This window comes from Peromyscus californicus, unplaced genomic scaffold (assembly GCF_007827085.1).
Source record: "Peromyscus californicus insignis strain IS unplaced genomic scaffold, ASM782708v3 Scaffold_14__1_contigs__length_90479793_seg_2, whole genome shotgun sequence".
NCBI lineage: Eukaryota > Metazoa > Chordata > Mammalia > Rodentia > Cricetidae > Peromyscus > Peromyscus californicus.
The window spans coordinates 34238370-34256301 of record NW_026294436.1 but is presented as its reverse complement, the minus strand read 5'-3'; positions in this window follow the sequence as shown (position 1 = coordinate 34256301).

Sequence of the window (17932 nt, the reverse complement as noted above, 5' to 3'; positions counted from 1 at the left end):
AGTTGTTTAGACATCCATTATTCCTAAATAGGATTCTCGTTTCAGTGTTAAGTATTCAAGAAATGACCTTCAGAAAAGTAGGATCATAGTCACAGGAAATGTGACCAGCAATTCAGACTGATCTTATTTGCATATTCAAATCCTATCTAAATAGACTTTAATCCAACTGAATACAAATTTCTAAATTCTATATATGTCTTATTATCATTCCCTAAAATCCTTTGGAATGAAGACATTTTGTGTGTGTGTGATTAAAGTGTAAAGAGCAATCGAACATGCCTCTTAAATGTAGCAGTCTGTCAGGCAGAGGGCACCGTGCTCCAACACAATTCTGCTCTTCTATTGATGTATACTAATGCAGCACCAGATTAAAGAATCTGAGTTTTCCAATAGAGATTTTTGATTAAAACCTCTTGGTTCTTTTTAGTATAAGCTTAAGTTAAAACAGTTTGTATCAGTGAAACCAATTAGTGTCCAGTCAACTAAATTTCATCTTTGTTCTCATCATGTATTCATAGGCCCCATCCTTTTGTTTCCTGGTTGTGTTAACACAGTGAAGGGATTCTTTTGCTTTGATTGGGGTGATATGGCATTCATTCAGGCAAGCCAAAGGCACTATAGCTTTGTCTCCGTGCTCCAAAAAAAACACTGCCTTCATTTCTATCACAGATATTGTCTTGTCTGAAAGATGAACAATTAGGACACAGCCAAATAAATTGTCTTCTTTGTTGAATAAGGTTGCTGGAAAGAACTGCATTTTTTCGAGGCTGATTAACTGACTAGAACTTTAATGATCATGGAGGGATGGAATATTGCATCTCTATTGTCTAATCTTGTGCTATGTATGTTCCCCTTGATATCCAGTTATTACTGTCTTCTGTATGTAACCTAACATCTTTATGACTATTGAGTAACTGTTTTTGAATGTATAAACCAAAAGACTAAGGATTATGTTGCATTATATTTAAATCCTACAGCTGATATCATCCCACTATTCTTGAAAAAAATACCTTGACATATGATTTTTTTTATTATATTAGTTTAAAGCTTCATGGAACTGTTATCATGTGGGAACGTGAGATTTAGTGAACATGAATATGTCTTTCCATGTCTCTGTCACTCATATCTGACTCTAGAATGAACTCTTACTTCCTTTGAGGTGAGAATTGAGTTTTTGAGTTTACATATGCAACATTTCCAGGTTATGTAATTCATATCCTATTTTATAATAAAAATCAAAAATACCTAAAATGATTCTACTGTATCTATTCTCTTGTCTTTTATGTCATTGATAATATTTATAAAAAAATCCACAAATCCTTAAATTATGATAACTCTCAATCTGTTTTAAGAAATAAATTTGGAAAGGTTAAGCAGTTGATTATGTCCATAGCCAGTGCAGTACAGGCTGATCTGCAAATCCAGGTGATCTACCTCCAATGTGTAAGCTTTAGTCCATACACAGAGATATCTTGACACAGATTCTGGGGATATATTTAGTTGAATCTATCACAAAATGTCCTTGTATACTTTGCCTTGATATTGTACATGCTAAAGTGTCTGAGAAAAAAGTTAGATTATTTTAAGTTATAAGAAAGATAACGCAGTGTCCTGTAATACATTTATGTTATGAACAAACCATATGTTTGTCAGTAATTATGACACATGAAGTAATATCCTTCAAACTGTTTGCATGTCTTTACCACTATCACATTAAATATTACCTATAGCAAATATTCACCCAAGGGTCTCCTGAATGAAGGTGGTGAAGCGGATGAAGTTACCATCCTGTCTTCAGTACCATTATGTGATTTTTGTTTTCATTTGTTTTCAGATTTGATAGTTATTCTACTTTCAAAAGGGCTTTGTCCCCAGGGACTTCTTCTGTACTTTCTTTAGTGAAATGTGTGCCAAACAAAGTGTTTTGTCCTGGCACAGATGCCATTTTATTCTGTTATCTTTAACACATGTGTCTGTTTCATTCTCGGTATTTTCATTACGTGAACTTGTTGAGGAGACTTGATGACTATTGTAGCAGATACTCTTGAATTTTTCTTTGCATATGTTTATACATTTCATGATGTATTACAACTATTTATCTGGGATTGAATTCTTTATTCTGAGCCACCATTTACTGTTCTTCCAAAATATGTTAAAGTTTCATTAGGTTCTCAAACATACATTATGATGGTCCTCATGATTCCTAGAAATATTTCACAACTATCTTCAATTCTGCTTGCTTATTTTTGATGAGAAGGTTTGATGCATTTGCTGGTCTTGTTTGGACATCTTCCACTTATACATCACTCTCTTGTCTTTTTCTTGACTCTAGTCAAAATGCCACCAAGTTTTCCCTCAGTTCTGTTACGTTGGACATAGTGTTATCATATATATATTTTATTATGTTGAGATATATTTCTCCAATTACTAAGTTATTTATGACTTCTTTTATGAAGGGACACAGTTATTGAATGATCTCCTGATTCTACTGTTAAGTCTATTTGTGGACTGTATTACATTTAAATATACTCATTTTCATACATTGTTCTATTGCTGAATCATGAATCACTTCAGTGAAGCCAACTGGGTTGTGGTGGATTTGTATTATTGATTTATTTGTGTTGTTGAATCATGGTTTTCAAGTATTTCTTGATAATTTCTATGTCCATATTCATCATAAATATTGATCTTTAATTTCCCATTTTAGTTCTATTCCTGGATGGATTTTTTATGAAGTTAAGTTTAACTTTATCAAATGAGGTTGGTAGTGTCTCTAACCAAAGAGTATTCGATACTCCTATCATTCTCTATGCAGACTTGACTCCACATATGTATGTATGGTACAACCTTGTACAGGCTATTTGTTAATTGTCATTGTGCCAGTTTTGAGAATGGTTTAAGCACTGAGACTGTTTCGAAGCATTACGTGATACATGTAATATCATAGATACATGTGATTTCATAAAGCTTTTATAATATGATGAACAAAAATTTCTATTTAAAATTAAAATTTAGTAGACATAAATATGTGTTACAAATTTGAGCTGATATTTATTTAGTGTGTTTTGTGTATATGAACACCTTTGTGTGAGGATGTGCACACAGTGCCCAAACCTGAGGAGGCCAGAAGAAGATGTCAGGTGTCCTACTCCATCACTCTCCCCTTTATTCCCTTCAGACAGGTTCTCTCACTGAACCTGGAGGTAAGGTGGCAGCCAGAACACCTCAGGAATTCTGTCTCTCCCCACTCTACCTTGTTCGGTTCTGGGATTGCAGACACACATGTGCCCACTGCATGCTTTTTTGCTAGTTGCTGGTGACTTATACTTCGGACAAATCCCTTTCAGTAGGTGCTCTTACTCACTGTCTGTTTCCTAACCCATGACAGGACAGTAGCTAAATTCTGTCTCTCTTTAAGATTTCTGAAATTTCATTACTACCAAAAGGAGTCACCATAATAATTCATAATCAAAGTGATGAGTAATGTTTGTCTGCATTCCAACTTTATTCTGTGTATGTTATCTCTAAAATATCCTCATAGTCTTCAAGCTTACAACTGTTTTATTGACTTTTCTTACTATGTGACTATCTTAAATATTCTTCTCTATTGTCCTTGCAGTGGGGAGAGACTAGTCTATAATCTATCTTGCTATTGGAAAGTCTTTTTTCCCCTTTCTAGGAGCCCTTTGAAATTTTTCACCTGTGTCTTCCATTTCAGCACCTGCTTGTCACTTTTTTTTTTTTAAATTTATTTTAATTTATTTTGCAATACAATTCAGTTCTACATATCGGTCACGGATTCCCTTGTTCTCCCCCCTCCCGTCCCCCTCACCTTCCCCCCAATTCCCATCTCCTCCAGGGCAAAGCCTTCCCCACAGACTGAGGTCAACCTGGTAGACTCAGTCCAGGTAGGTCTAGTCCCCTCCTCCCAGGCCGAGCCAAACAATCCTGCATAGGCCCCAGGTTTCAAACAGCCAACTCATGCACTGAGCACAAGATCTGGTCCCACTGCCTGGATGCCTCCCAAACAGATCAAGCCAATCAACTGTCTCACCCATTCGGAGGGCCTGATCCAGTGGGGACCCCTCAGTCATTGGTTCATAGTTCATGTGTTTCCATTCATTTGGCTATTTGTCCCTGTGCTTTATCCAACCTTGGTCTCAACAATTCTCGCTCATATAAACCCTCCTCATTCTCGTTAATTGGACTCCCAGAGATCCACCCAGGGCCTAGTCATGGATCTCTGCATCCAGATCCCTCAGTAGTTGGATGAGGTTTCTAGCACAACAATTAGGGTGTTTGGCCATCCCATCACCAGAGTAGGTCAGTTCGGGCTGTCTCTCGACCATTGCCGGCAGTCTGTTGTGTGGGTATCTTTGTGGATTTCTGTGGACCTCTCTAGCACTTTGCTTCTTCCTGTTCTCATGTGGTCTTCATTTACCATGGTCTCCTATTCCTTGTTCTCCCTCTCTGTTGTTGATCCAGCTGGGATCTCCCGCTCCCCCAAGCTCTCTTTCCCTCGACCCTCGCCTTTCATTACCCCCACTCATGTCCAGGCTGTTCATGTAGATCTCATTCCATTTCTCTGTCATTGGGCCATCCCTGTGTCTTTCTTGGGGTCCAATTAAGAAATGGGCTATAGAACTAAACAGAGAATTCTCAACAGAGGAAACTCAAATGGCCGAAAGACATTTAAGGAACTGCTCATCATCCCTAATCATCAGGGAAATGCAAATCAAAACAACTCTGAGATACCACCTTACGCCTGTCAGAATGGCTAAGATCAAAAACACTGAAGACACCTTATGCTGGAGAGGATGTGGAGCTAGGGGAACTCTCCTCCACTGCTGGTGGGAATGCAAGCTTGTACAACCACTTTGGAAATCAATATGGCGCTTTCTTAGAAAATTGGGAATCAATCTCCCCCAAGATCCAGCTATACCACTCTTGGGCATATACCCAAGAAATGCTCAACCACACCATAAGAGCACTTGTTCAGCTATGTTCATATCAGCATTGTTTGTAATAGCCAGAACATGGAAACAACCCAGATGCCCTTCAACTGAAGAATGGATAAACAAAATGTGGTACATATACACAATGGAATACTACTCAGCAGAAAAAAACAATGGCATCATGAGGTTTGCAGACAAATGGATGGATCTAGAAAAAATCATCCTGAGTGAGGTAACCCAGACTCAGAAAGACAAACATGGTATGTACTCACTCATAGCAGGATACTAGACATGAAACAAGGATGAATTGTCTGCTACTCACATCACCAGGGAGGCTACCCGGAAAACAGGACTGCTTGTCACTTTTAATCCTAAACTTCTTTCATACTTAACAAGGATTTCTACATGTTCCTTTGTTAATTACACCAATAAGCATTTTTCATTTTTCTTCACCTTTGACTTTCTGGCAGCTTTTGACATAATTCACCTCTACTGTCTTCAGATGTTATGGTGGTACTCTGTCTTCATTCAGTATGTTAACTTATTTATTTGCCTCTCCTCTCATTCACTGAGTTTTATTTTATTGATTGTTTTCCATCGTATTTTTAGACAAGCTCTCACTCTATAGCCCAAGGTAATCTTTAACTCCTAGTCATCTTTTCTTTTGGCTTCTCGATTGCTGGATTTATAGGCATAAGCAACTGTACCTGGACAAATCTTTGCAATTTGGATCATAGTACACAGTTTCTTTTGATAGCTGAACTTATTCCTGGCCCTTAGGAAATCTATTGCTGAAATGAACATAAAACCAAGACCCAGCATGAACAAATTGCCTGCTGTGATGTACTTCCCTTCCTGGAGTCTTCTGTTGGTTTATCTGTAGGGGAAGATATGTCCTGCTGTCTCGTAGCAATATGAAGTCGTGTCTTTCTCTTAGGTTCTTTTTTTCTTCACAAAAATTAAATTTCAGTCCTGATTATTCCCAAAATGCTTCAAAAGTAAGTACAAGGAAAGAACCTTAGAAATGTTAATATTTGCTACAAAGTCGTGACATCGATTTGAAGGCAAAGCTGAAAATTATCTACTTCACCAACACAACAAAATAAAACTCTCACAATTTAACACTAGAAAGATTTAGAGGTCTGCTTTGCAGAAAGTTACAAGGACAGTGTAAGGAATGGGTGGAAGAAATGCTGTAGAGTTGATAAACTCCTTATCAACTCTTCAATGAATCTACATGTACTAGGTCTCCTAATAGGGCTTCACTGACATTGAGAGACTGGTCCTCTGACTGTCAGGAACAAAGAGGAAGTCAGTTTCAAACCGTGATCATGGGGGTCTCACTAGTTATTTTCCATATTGTCAGAGGTTGATATGATATGCCAACAAGGTCACTTTGCTTCATGTTGCATTGATGATATACTTGTAAAATGGAAATAGGAGAGTAGAAACAAACATAATGATGAATTACCAGAGAACTTATAACTTGATGACATCAGTGAAATACTTTGAGTACATTTTTCCCCAAATCTATGATTATATTTAAAATTTTGATAACGTGGGTGGAAAAGTTAACAAATTATTAAAACCCTGGTACTAAATTATGTTAAATTGACTTGTATTAGAGATTTGTTATATTTATTTCAATAGAAATTAGAATTTGTTCTATAATTTTGTATACTTCCTCCTGTCATCACTGTATACATTGTGTACAAAGATATGTGTGTGTATGTGTATGTGTGTGTGTGTGAAACAGATACTAGCACACGCACCATTCAAAAGAGATGATTATGTATACAACCCATTCACAGCAATGCAAAATTTATCTTCCCAATTCAAATACCTGTATTCCTATCAGACCACCAAATGAGATTTCTCCAGAGCTGTTTTGGACTAACAGAAGTCTCCATGAGTAACACTGCTCATATAATAAATTTAATTCTTATTGTGTTCCATTGAATAGGAAATGGCAAACACTCCAGCTGGAAAACTATGAACTATGATTTCTCTCATCTTTTATAGTTGGAAATTAATTGATGTATTCTGTTTGGCTGTCATAGCAAATATTATGCACCTTATGGCTTAAATAACAGACATGCATTTGTTCCCATGCTTTAGGACTGGGAGGTCCCAAATCAAGGTGTTGCCTGACTCAGTACTCATTGTAACTCTCATTCTAGCTACAGATAGCAACCTCTTGCTGTGCCCTTGTGCCATGTATGAGCTGGATTTGGGGGCCAGGAGGCAGGAGTGAGTGAATAAGGTCTCTTTCTCATCTTATATGATCATCATCTCTGAAAGGTTATGGCTCTTCTTATCACGAGCTAAGCTTCATGCACTGTTCATATGCCCTGTCTTCAAAAAGTCAGTTATGATTTGGGACATCAACATAGGAATTTAATAGAGAAGAAAATATTCAGTCAACTATCACATACATTTCTCTATACTCTTTGTACATTAACCCATACTCTGGTTATTTCTCCATTTTATGTCCTCATTGTTTAGCATTTGCATTATGTCAGTGTTTATTGGATAACTTCCTCTGATATTAAGACACTAAATACCTTTCATCAATATTTGATCTCTACTATCATCTATATGATATTTATTAAAGACAAATTTGGTATGTTCCTTTTCTTCTCTGGAAACAGTGAGGGATTAATAATGTGCAGGATCTGGACTAAGGGTTTTGATATTAGTTCTACTACTTATTACTGCTGAGGCCTTGACAAGTTAATTACTTCACCTCTCCAAGTCTTGGTTCATTTCTCCATAAAATAAAAATCATGATTGTGTCTGCTTCATAAGGTTAATATGAGGATTAAATGAGATAACAAATGGAAGGCACTTAAAATAGTGTTGCTCGTATAAACTTTCAAGATAGTTGGCTGCTATTATAATCAAACAACATATTATGTGAGTCTCCTCAGCTTTCAAGATGAACCACAATCTCCTTCCTAACATATATATTAGGGCCTTTGCAGTAAGCTCTCTAAACACACTTTCAGATTTATTTTTCTTCCTGGATTTTTGTCCTTTTTCCTTCAGTGAATTACACTGATCACTTCATATATCCTTCATGGATTTTTCTGGCCTCTTCTCCTGAAGGCAAACTCTCACTTCCGTAAAGCACACCCCAAACCCTTTTGCCAGCAGGTTGGATTTATCTAAATGTCATTGAAGACTCAACATTCAGGGGTCTTCTTGTCTAGCAAACTGTGTCTTCCTTATTTTATCTGGGACAAGTTTATCTCTACTCAGTTGGACTGTGATGGTAGGAAAAATTATCTTTTTCTGTTTCTAATTATACTACATTGTACTTTTCCTTTAGTTTATCTATCTTCATCTCTAAATTGTGTCCTCTGTGAAGATTATATAATACACTACATTGTTCCTTTTATTTAATTTTCTCCACTTAATTTTTGAGCACTGGGTGCCAATAAAAAATGGATAAATAAATAATCTTAATACCTAAATTAATTCTCCCAATCATTAAAACCTACATTCTCTTCTTTATAAGAATGCAGTGGTAGGAACTGTTACCCTTAAGTGGCTTTTGGGTCACAGTTGTGTTTTGTTATTTACAGGTAGATATTAAATGAAGTTCCAGGTGAAGCTGAAAGTCCCTAAGGAGAGCGGGTATAATCTGAGTCAGCTAAAAATAACTGTGCATTTGCTGTGTGTTCAATATAGGATCAAAGTGGAGAGTGGAGCAAAGTGACCTCCAATCGAACAGATCTTACACTGCTGTTTGTCAACAGTAAATTACATCTGATTTTAAACAAGAGAAGGAAAAACTGCTGGCAGTCCGTGAATGTGCTTCATAGAAGGATCAATACAGAGGAGAATAGCCTTTTTAACTCCCTCCACTTTCTCGGACCAGCTGGAGCAAATTGGCAGTGGTTTTTGGTCATTCTCCATTAACAGCACTGTCCCCCTAGGCCACAGAGTCTGTAGTCCTGGGGGTGCGGGTGGGATCGAGTCTCCAATAGCATATCAGGTGTTCTCCAGGCTATCACTTGCTTTGATTAAAGAAGAAAAGGACTTGGTTTTCACCTTCTGCAACCAGAATTAGGAACTGAGAAATGTGTTCTGCAAAAAGAGGACAGAGAGAGTCAAATGCACAAAGAGGAAGAATTTCAGGTGAGGAGACACTAACACTTAGAACGTTTTACCAACATTTGCAAAGCACTGCACACATCAAGGTTTATGAAACTCATTTGTCTCCTGAACTTCCATTAATGGTGCCTTCCTTAGCCAACTTAATTTATTATCTCAAATAAAAATAAACTGAATCAACAAAATAAAGTATGTGTTTTTAAATATTCAAGGAAAGAAAAAAAAGAATTTCAGAAATTATACTTTCATTATTAAAAACATTGCCCCCCAAACCTAAAGCACAGGTAACTACTTAAATGCTTGTATCTTTGTCTAGAAGTGTAACTGATGACTCTGCTACAGCAGGGATTGTGTCCCTTCATGTTAATTGGTTCATAAAGCAGACACTAATCCTACTGTTAATAGTTTATTACTTAGTGAAAATAAATCAATTATAAAATAACTACATACATTATAAAATAACTACATACAATATTAAATGGATTTCTTTAATACTTATAAAATGAATATGATTATATCTAATACTAAGGATAAAAAGCAACTTACATAAAAGTAGTTATGGAGATCAGATGTGTTGAACAGCAGGAGTTGAAACCTGAAGGAAAAGAAGTATCAGTGACTATCAATGGCGGCCTGAGTAGAGGAACTCGGGCAGAGAGAACTGTTTGTGAGTGCTGAATCTTAAACCAGGCCAACATAAATGAGGTATTGGTATTAGTACAGTGAAAGCTTTCAGGAACTCTCGCGATGAGTTTAAAATGGGTGAATATAGGTTACGTGTTGTGTAGTCCACTTCTAACTTCAGAACTACAATTCTTGAGACAGAGGAAATGAGATTTTGAAGCTTGTCCATAGTAAGACTGTAATTAAAAAAAAAAATGAATGTGTGATGCTTATGTTGGATTTAGGACATGAAAACAATACGTATGTACCTGTAAGCTGTATGGAATGTGAAAAAGAGTTGGAAAATAAGAAAGGGTATGTCTCTGCATTTAAATCATGGTGCATGAATCAGTGAGGTGAATGTCTGTGGAAACTTCTCAACCAAGCAGAACCCAGAAGGATATGACTTGAGATGGAGAAGTGAAGTGCTGGATTGTTAGTATCAGGTTGGTCTGGTCTAGAAATGAGAGCCTGTGGGGATGTGGGAACACAAACCAAAATCTCAAAGCTACACAGATTTAGAAAAATGGACTTTTCACATTGAGAAAATCTCATGTTGGTTCATACCCTTGTTATTACAATTAAGATCCCAGGAGCTATAGGATTACTAAAGATGACTTGAGGGTGGAATTTCCAAGATGTATTTTACAAGCTATTTAATGTCTTGTAATGATCTAAGCAGTTCTGAACTGATTGCATTTAATGGCGTTCTGAATGACTAGGTGAGGTAAATACTTCCCGGTTTACCCACCTTATCTGGTTTCCCCATCCAAACTAAAATAGATATGTAATTTTTGAATTTGCAGTTAACGTTTCAGCTGTGTTCCATTGTAAGTTTTCGCTGTATTCTAAATTTAGAGACTGTTTGGTAGAAGCTGTGTTGAGCATTTCAGCATACTCACTGTAGCCCTCTGCATTTTCATGCACTCTTGATACGACACTAACTGCAGAGATGTAACACATGACAAATACACAAACACACGAGACTACGTTTAATACAACAGTAGGAATTGGTTTGTATACTTTGGTGGCATTGTAAACTGGGCAATTATTAGAAATAGATATTGCAATATCTATTTAGTCACCAATAAAGAATAGTCTGTGTTTTTGTGTTCCGGCAATGACCTATGCAAAAGACAGAGCAAGTAAAAGATCTGACTTCAAATGTGAAAAGCAACTTGTACTGGAATTCAGTTTTATAGATGGGGGAAATAGGTCAAAGGCTCATGTTTTTCTAATTTGCATCATCCATCTTTTAGGTAAATGTGCACTCATTAACTATATTCAAACCGTTGAGTAATTCACGCTGTGATTAACGCAAATGCAGCAGTTATCTACTTGCAAATTCGGTCCTCTGGAAAATGATGAAAGATGGAAGGGCTATTTGAAAATGCTAACAGCTGACCTATTACAAGCTTGGATAAAAAAAAAGGCATTGCTAAGAGTGCTACAACAAAACAAACTCATAAAAGCAGAAAATGGGAGCACAAGGCATTCACCTTTACAGCAGCTGCCTGGTGCAGATGAATCAAAGCCCGCCAGCCATAAACAGATCTGGTCAATGTCAATTTTCCCCAGGCATCTGGTATTGTCACTAGTGATTTGACTGAAGATTACCCATCAGTTAGTGCAGATTTGTTTTTTAATTGGCCCTCCGTGCACCTGCTACGTTTTTCTTGTTCTTAGTCCCAAAGCTTCTGCGGAGAGGAAGCAGCTTCCTGTCTGGAGAATATGCTCTTGAAGTACATTATGAAGGACATTGGTATGAACAATTAGGTCTTGAACACAAGAGGAAAGGGTGCTTTTTTTAATGTAAGGAAAAGAACCGAAGGCTGTTATTAGTGAATTAGGAAGAAGCAGCCAAAGCATGAGAAGTATTCTAAGCCGAGGATTGGGAGTGATCATTTCCACAGTTCCTTTTTTTAATTTCATAAAACAGTCAAGGATGAAATGCTGGAAATAAATTATGAACAGGTGGGCAGGGTATCTGGAGGGCAACACCACTCATCAGGTTGACAAAACAGCAAGAGAGATCACAGGATGATCAGCAGGTGGGTGAGGAGGCAGCAGGTGTGATGATGTGCTACAAGATATTCAGCATTAATTACAACTATCGGAATGTCAGTGGCGGTTTTCATTTAAGGCAAAGAAAGCAGAGGCTTGGCATTGTGTCACACTTTCATGATGCATCTGCTTGCAGTCACTTTATGATGTCATTCTATTATACTGTGAGATATAATTATAATATTATGGGTAATATTAATTATTCACCTTCTTACTTTCCTATAACAATAATGGGAAATCAGTGTATAATAAGGAGAACTTAGATGAATTGGAAAATATCATAATGGTTTTCTATTTTGTTGGCTTTTATAAATAAACCAAATATTTTATGAAACTGTGGATATTGGTCCTAGGACACAGTGGTATTGAAACTTTGAACAGGTGACAACACTGGATAAGTATGATGCTGAAAGCAACACTGTCTTATAGGCCAGATCTCCAAAAAATTTATCCCTTTTATATACTTTTTAACTTTTAACTATGAGTGTCTGTGTGTCTGTGTGTGGGTATGTGTACAGGAGTGCAGTGTATGTTGAAGCCAGGAGAAGGCATCAGAGCCCCTGAAGCTGGAATTACAAGTGTTTGTGAGCCGCTCTCTTCTACAGGGGTAATTAGTACTGTTAACCACCAAGCCATCTCTCCACCTAGGTACCCTTTGTGTGCAAAGAAGAGTCTATTATTTGTGAGCTAAACCTTCTACGTTATATAAATACCCTTTATAGGTCCTTTCCAGCCAGGGAAATGTTTTTGAGGCAAATTTACTATATGATAATTCCATTAGAATTTTATCAATACAAAATGCAGTCATTTGGCTTTGATGGAAGACCAATTTGCAGAATAAATGCTTCATATATTTCCTTAGGATATTCTATTTCTGTTTTATAAAATCTCACTATTATAATGCTTTTGTCTGTGACAGATGAATGAAGTATGGGCCTCAGATTCTGTTGATCTGTCTATCTTTCTCTCTGTCTATCTGTCTATCACTATCTCTCTCTCCTTTAGTCTCTCCACTATTTTCACAATTAGCTTGTGCATTATTAAGTGATACAGTTCATTGGATATTATGTATTATAGCTTAACTTTTTCTAAATTGAAAATTATAGTCCCAGAATATAAATGCTCATGAATGGCAGTTTGGTTTCTTTAATAACTGTTACATTAACTGTTTGCTTTTCATCATCTAGGGTTTTATCTTCATATTCATTGTCCCCCTAGTGTTCAGTATCATGATTAAATTACAATATCACAATGACTTATACATAACAGTTTTTTAAGCAGAAAGGGGGAGAAATATTTTGGGGAAATGCTCACTTTCCCCAAATACTAAATGCAATACTAAGCCTTTGGAGCATAATATCATCCATGTGCCCCATCTGAATTTTAATAATTATCAGTCTTTTTTTTAACCCTGGCCTGGATCCCAGACTTTAATTACTATCCCTTTCAACTTGTCCTGAATTTTGCTTCAGAGACACATCTCTGTGGAGGTTTTCTGCCTCAGAGTATCCCAGCCAAATTGGCACAAGCAGGCTTTGTGTGTGCCTCTGATGTCTGCACATAATCTACAACCATCATCTCTTCTTTGGTCAGCTTGAAGAGCAACTGTTTCCAAAGGTTCCTCATGAAAATCTCCTATTGCATCAAGGAGCTTCCTTTATGTGCTATTTAAAGTTAGTTAAAGCTGTTGCCACTGTTAACTAAAACCATTTCTAGGTCATTGTAAATTGCTCGAACAACATAAGTGTTTACTAAGTTCCATAAGAGAAACTGCTCTAAGATGAGAGTCTATTAAAAGAAAGGACATAATATCTTAGGAAAAATACAATTTCTTTTTTTAATAGGAAAAATGTTTGAAAATCTTAAAGACTTTAAAAAATATATCAGCTTCAAATCAATAACTTGCACAGTTGTAGGATTAGATTTAAAATCAGATTTTTATCGATCATGAAAATCTTACTTTCTGACTATCTAATATAAAATTCACTGAATTTTGTGATAGTTGACGTCAATCACCTCAATATTCACATCAAATACATAGGGAACAATTGTTATCAACAGAAAGGAGAACTTTTAATAGCTAACACATACCAATATTTTGTAAGCCTATTATCATTTATAGAATACCTTTAATCTCAGTACTCAGGAGGCAGAAACAGGCAAATCTCTGAGTTCAAGTCCAGCTTGGTCTACAGAGCTAGTTCCAGGACAGCCAGGACTATTCACAGATATCCTGTCTTGAAAACCCAACCAAGTAAACAAGCAAACAAATATAAAAATAAATAAATAAGAGTTACCTTGGTCAAGTTGTGTCCTCATGGCAGTAGAACAGTTAACAAAGACAGTAAACTTCCTCTTGAAGAACTATGAATGTGCCCTGTTTACATATATGCTTTCAAATGAATAAAACATATAGATTTTAGCAAGGTCTTACTTACTCTGTACATCCTACTTAATCCTTTCTGGAGCTGTGATTCTACCCATGTCTCCTGAATTCGAAGATGTTTGCTTAAAACCCGATGCCTGTTTTTGGTGCCTGGTTCAGTTGCATGAACCAGTTGCTCCATTTATTAGTCAGCTGCTTGTAAAGAACAGTCTTGTCTTGCTTCTACTTTGCCACCTGACAATCTTCTGTTGACAGATCATCCAACAATCACATCTCATAGTTTTGAAAACCCATATAAGAGAAGGCACTTTCCCTCTCTGTTGTTTGGAACGCTGTGTAAATGGTTACACACACACACACACACACACACACACACACACACACACACACACACACACAAAGTTCAACTGTTTCCCTGGTATCCACTAGGGAAACTTCTAGGAGTCCTTCAACAGATCATTGCCTGATGTCATGGTTGCTTTGAGTGTTCAAAAGTTAACAAGTGTGTGAATGTGAAACCTAGAAACAGGAGTTCCGATTGTATCTTGTATTGCTCAAAATTGTCTAGCAAATTTTCACTCCAAGTATTTCACATTCTAAATAAGGTAAGTTTAAAGTTCTTTTAACAGGATAATAGATTGACAATATAGCCTTAGATATAAAGAAAGTCTGCATTACCACATTCTTAATGGAGTTCTGAACAAATCTGCAAAGCAGAACAATAATGTCCCTCTGCGGGTCACACAGACAATTTGATTCAGGAGATTACATGTTGATTACATGAAGCCACTGAGAATATGATTGTTAATTCCTCACACATATGAACACTATAAAAGGAAACACTCTGAAAGGAAGATTAAAATCTTAAATGAAAATGGATTAAAGAGCAATAATTAAAAGAAACAAAAATACAAGAATTGCATGTATCTGCGTGTTTTCATGTCCTAAATATACAAGCAAATTCAAAGCTCCCTCATTATAGTATAGATAGCAGTGACTCAGTGACCTTGTCTAACTAGGTGTGAGGTGATCTTGACAGTTTCTGATTGATTGCTTAAAAGGTTATTTGTTCACACTTTAAAAAGCCCCTCCTGACCTGTGCCCTATTTTAAGTAGGGATGGAGCTCCAGGGTAAAACTATTGCCCAGCTGCAATAAAAATAAGAATGTAAATGTATCCATACACACACATGCCCACACACATATTAGATTTTAAATCCCATTGATACATAGAACTAACATAAATTCTCCATCCTCTGTGATTCCAGGTTGGTATTTTCTTAAGCTAATAACACTCACTTTGCCTATGTTCAAGCTGTATAAAGTATATATTCTCACAACACTGCCTTTCTTATGATTCATGGTACTTCTTAGTATCAGTATCTAAATAAGCTCATGGATACTGGAGAGAACACAGCATTTTCCTTATTTTGTACCCATTGACTTTTCACAGCTGACTGCCCTAAGCTTATGGCAATCACTAATATGATTTTTGTCTCTAAGGAAACTATGTATTCTGGATCTGTGAATATAAGAATGATGCAACATTTAACCTTTAATTTTTGGCTTCATTCCCTCAGTATAATGTTGATGTCCATCCACAGCATAACATGTTTTTAATTCATTTTTATGGCTAAATGATATTCTGTTACCTATTCAAAGCATTGTTCATCAGTATATTTATTCATGGACAATTGGAATGATTCTGCTTTTTTGCTTACCAAGAAGCGTACCACTGTGAACATACATGTAGAAGTATCTAGCTGTTTGAAAGTGAATTAAGGTATTTATCGGGTAGTTCAGGAAATCACCAAGTCTGTTTTGTTGATTTTTTGACAACAGTTGTATGACTTTACCATCACAGCAGCTGTTCTCATGTGTTTTCATTGCCCCACAAACTCCAACTCCCCATGCCTCAATTTTCTGACAGTCACTCTGGCTTGACACCTTACTTTTCCTGTGTTTTGATTCTCTCCTCTCCCAGGGACTAATGCTGTGAAGCACATATCCATGTATTTCTACGCATGATCTGAGGCAATGTTCAGTTCTTGGGATGCCTTTTAACTGATTGTTCATTTTTTTTGTTTGGTCTTGTAAAAATCAACAGGGCCTGACACATATCTCTTACCTAGGAAAAGCAATGACCAATACCTGAAATGGTTTGAGATACCCTTCCAACTCATTGTTGTTAGAAATCAAGCCAAACTCAAATCAGTAACTCTGAGATGTTGTTTATGCTCAAATGCAGAAGTAGTAATTCTGTCTTTTCTTTAGGCATACAGTATCTGTTTTGTCACAGCTTCCCTGTGACTTGTTCCTCTTTGTGGCTTATTAGCATACCATCATCTCATGCACAGGAATAAAGAGGCTGCAGCACAGTTAGAGACACTCTCCCTTTGGTGTAAGATGGAGGTGATTCTGCTCCATCATGGGACTTAACTTTATCATGACTTCAGACCACAGCTTGTTTTGTATAAATTGCCTTTATTGTCTCCTGCATACATTTTATTTTGATAGACTAACAAACAATAAAGTATAATCCCATCAAACCTAGATTGACAAACAAATGGAAAAATCTATTTCTAGCAAAGTTCTAGGGGGAACACATCTTTTCAGTTTTGACTTTCTCCTATATGCAAATATATCACAAACAACTGGAAGTCTCCCTTATTTGCATGTATGCCCTAGCTGTTTCCTCTCCTTTTTGAAGACACCAAGTTTGGAATATAATCATGTCCCTGACTCAGCAATGTAGGATTTTAGTTTTATTAAAAAGGATCTGACGTCTTATTCCACATGACAACAAAATTATTTTTGCCTGCATAAAGCATAATAATCTATGGAAGCTGCTTTTAAAAGTCTTTCCCCTGAGAATTTATGTGAATATCATGATATTGGTTAATTAAATGTGAAGCACTTGATTTCAGTATGATGATTATCTCTCCTCAGTTCATTGCAAAGAAAAACAAAACAAAAACAAAACAATAGCAACAACAAAACAGGTAAGTGGCCATATGTAACTTTGCATTCTTGCCTCTATGAGTGATTCTGCATTGGACTTTTCCACTTGATGAACTTGTGAAAGTCCTAGTGTTTTTCATGTAGAAGTGAAGCCTGTTACTCTTCATCATATGCCTGTAAGAAGAGCAATATGGACTCCAGGCACCTTGCATCTGGAAGGTGTTAGCTTTGCTTCCTCCCTAATGGTTTCCTATCTCTTTTTTGTTCTGGAAAAAACTAGGTCTTTCAGAAAAACATTAGACATTCATGCAAAACTGTTAAATTAACAGTTCATCATTTTATGCTGTACTATTGAAGAACTCTGTTCACTCATGCGCTTTTGTTCACACTCCTGAAATCTCATTATAGAATCAGCCTCAGACATATGCTTGTGTCTACAGGCACTTTCTTAGCAGACAACACTGTCTCTCTCTGCTTCAGCTCTCAAATATGCATTCACAATGTCATATTAAATGACAACTTTGTTTCATTTCCTTTTCTTTGTTCATTTTTCTTAGACTCTCTTTCTCTCCTTTTCCCCCTTTCCCAAGTCTGTGAATATAAAGATTTTATTACAGTTTTAGGAAAGTATTATGGATAACAAACTGACATTATAATTCTTTGTGTGTGGGGGTGGGGTGGGGAGTGGGTATGTATGCATGTTTGTGGAAACTGAACCAGGGCCTTGTGTGTGCTAAGTAAGCATTCTATCACCGAATTACATTTCAGTCTTATATATTCTAGAG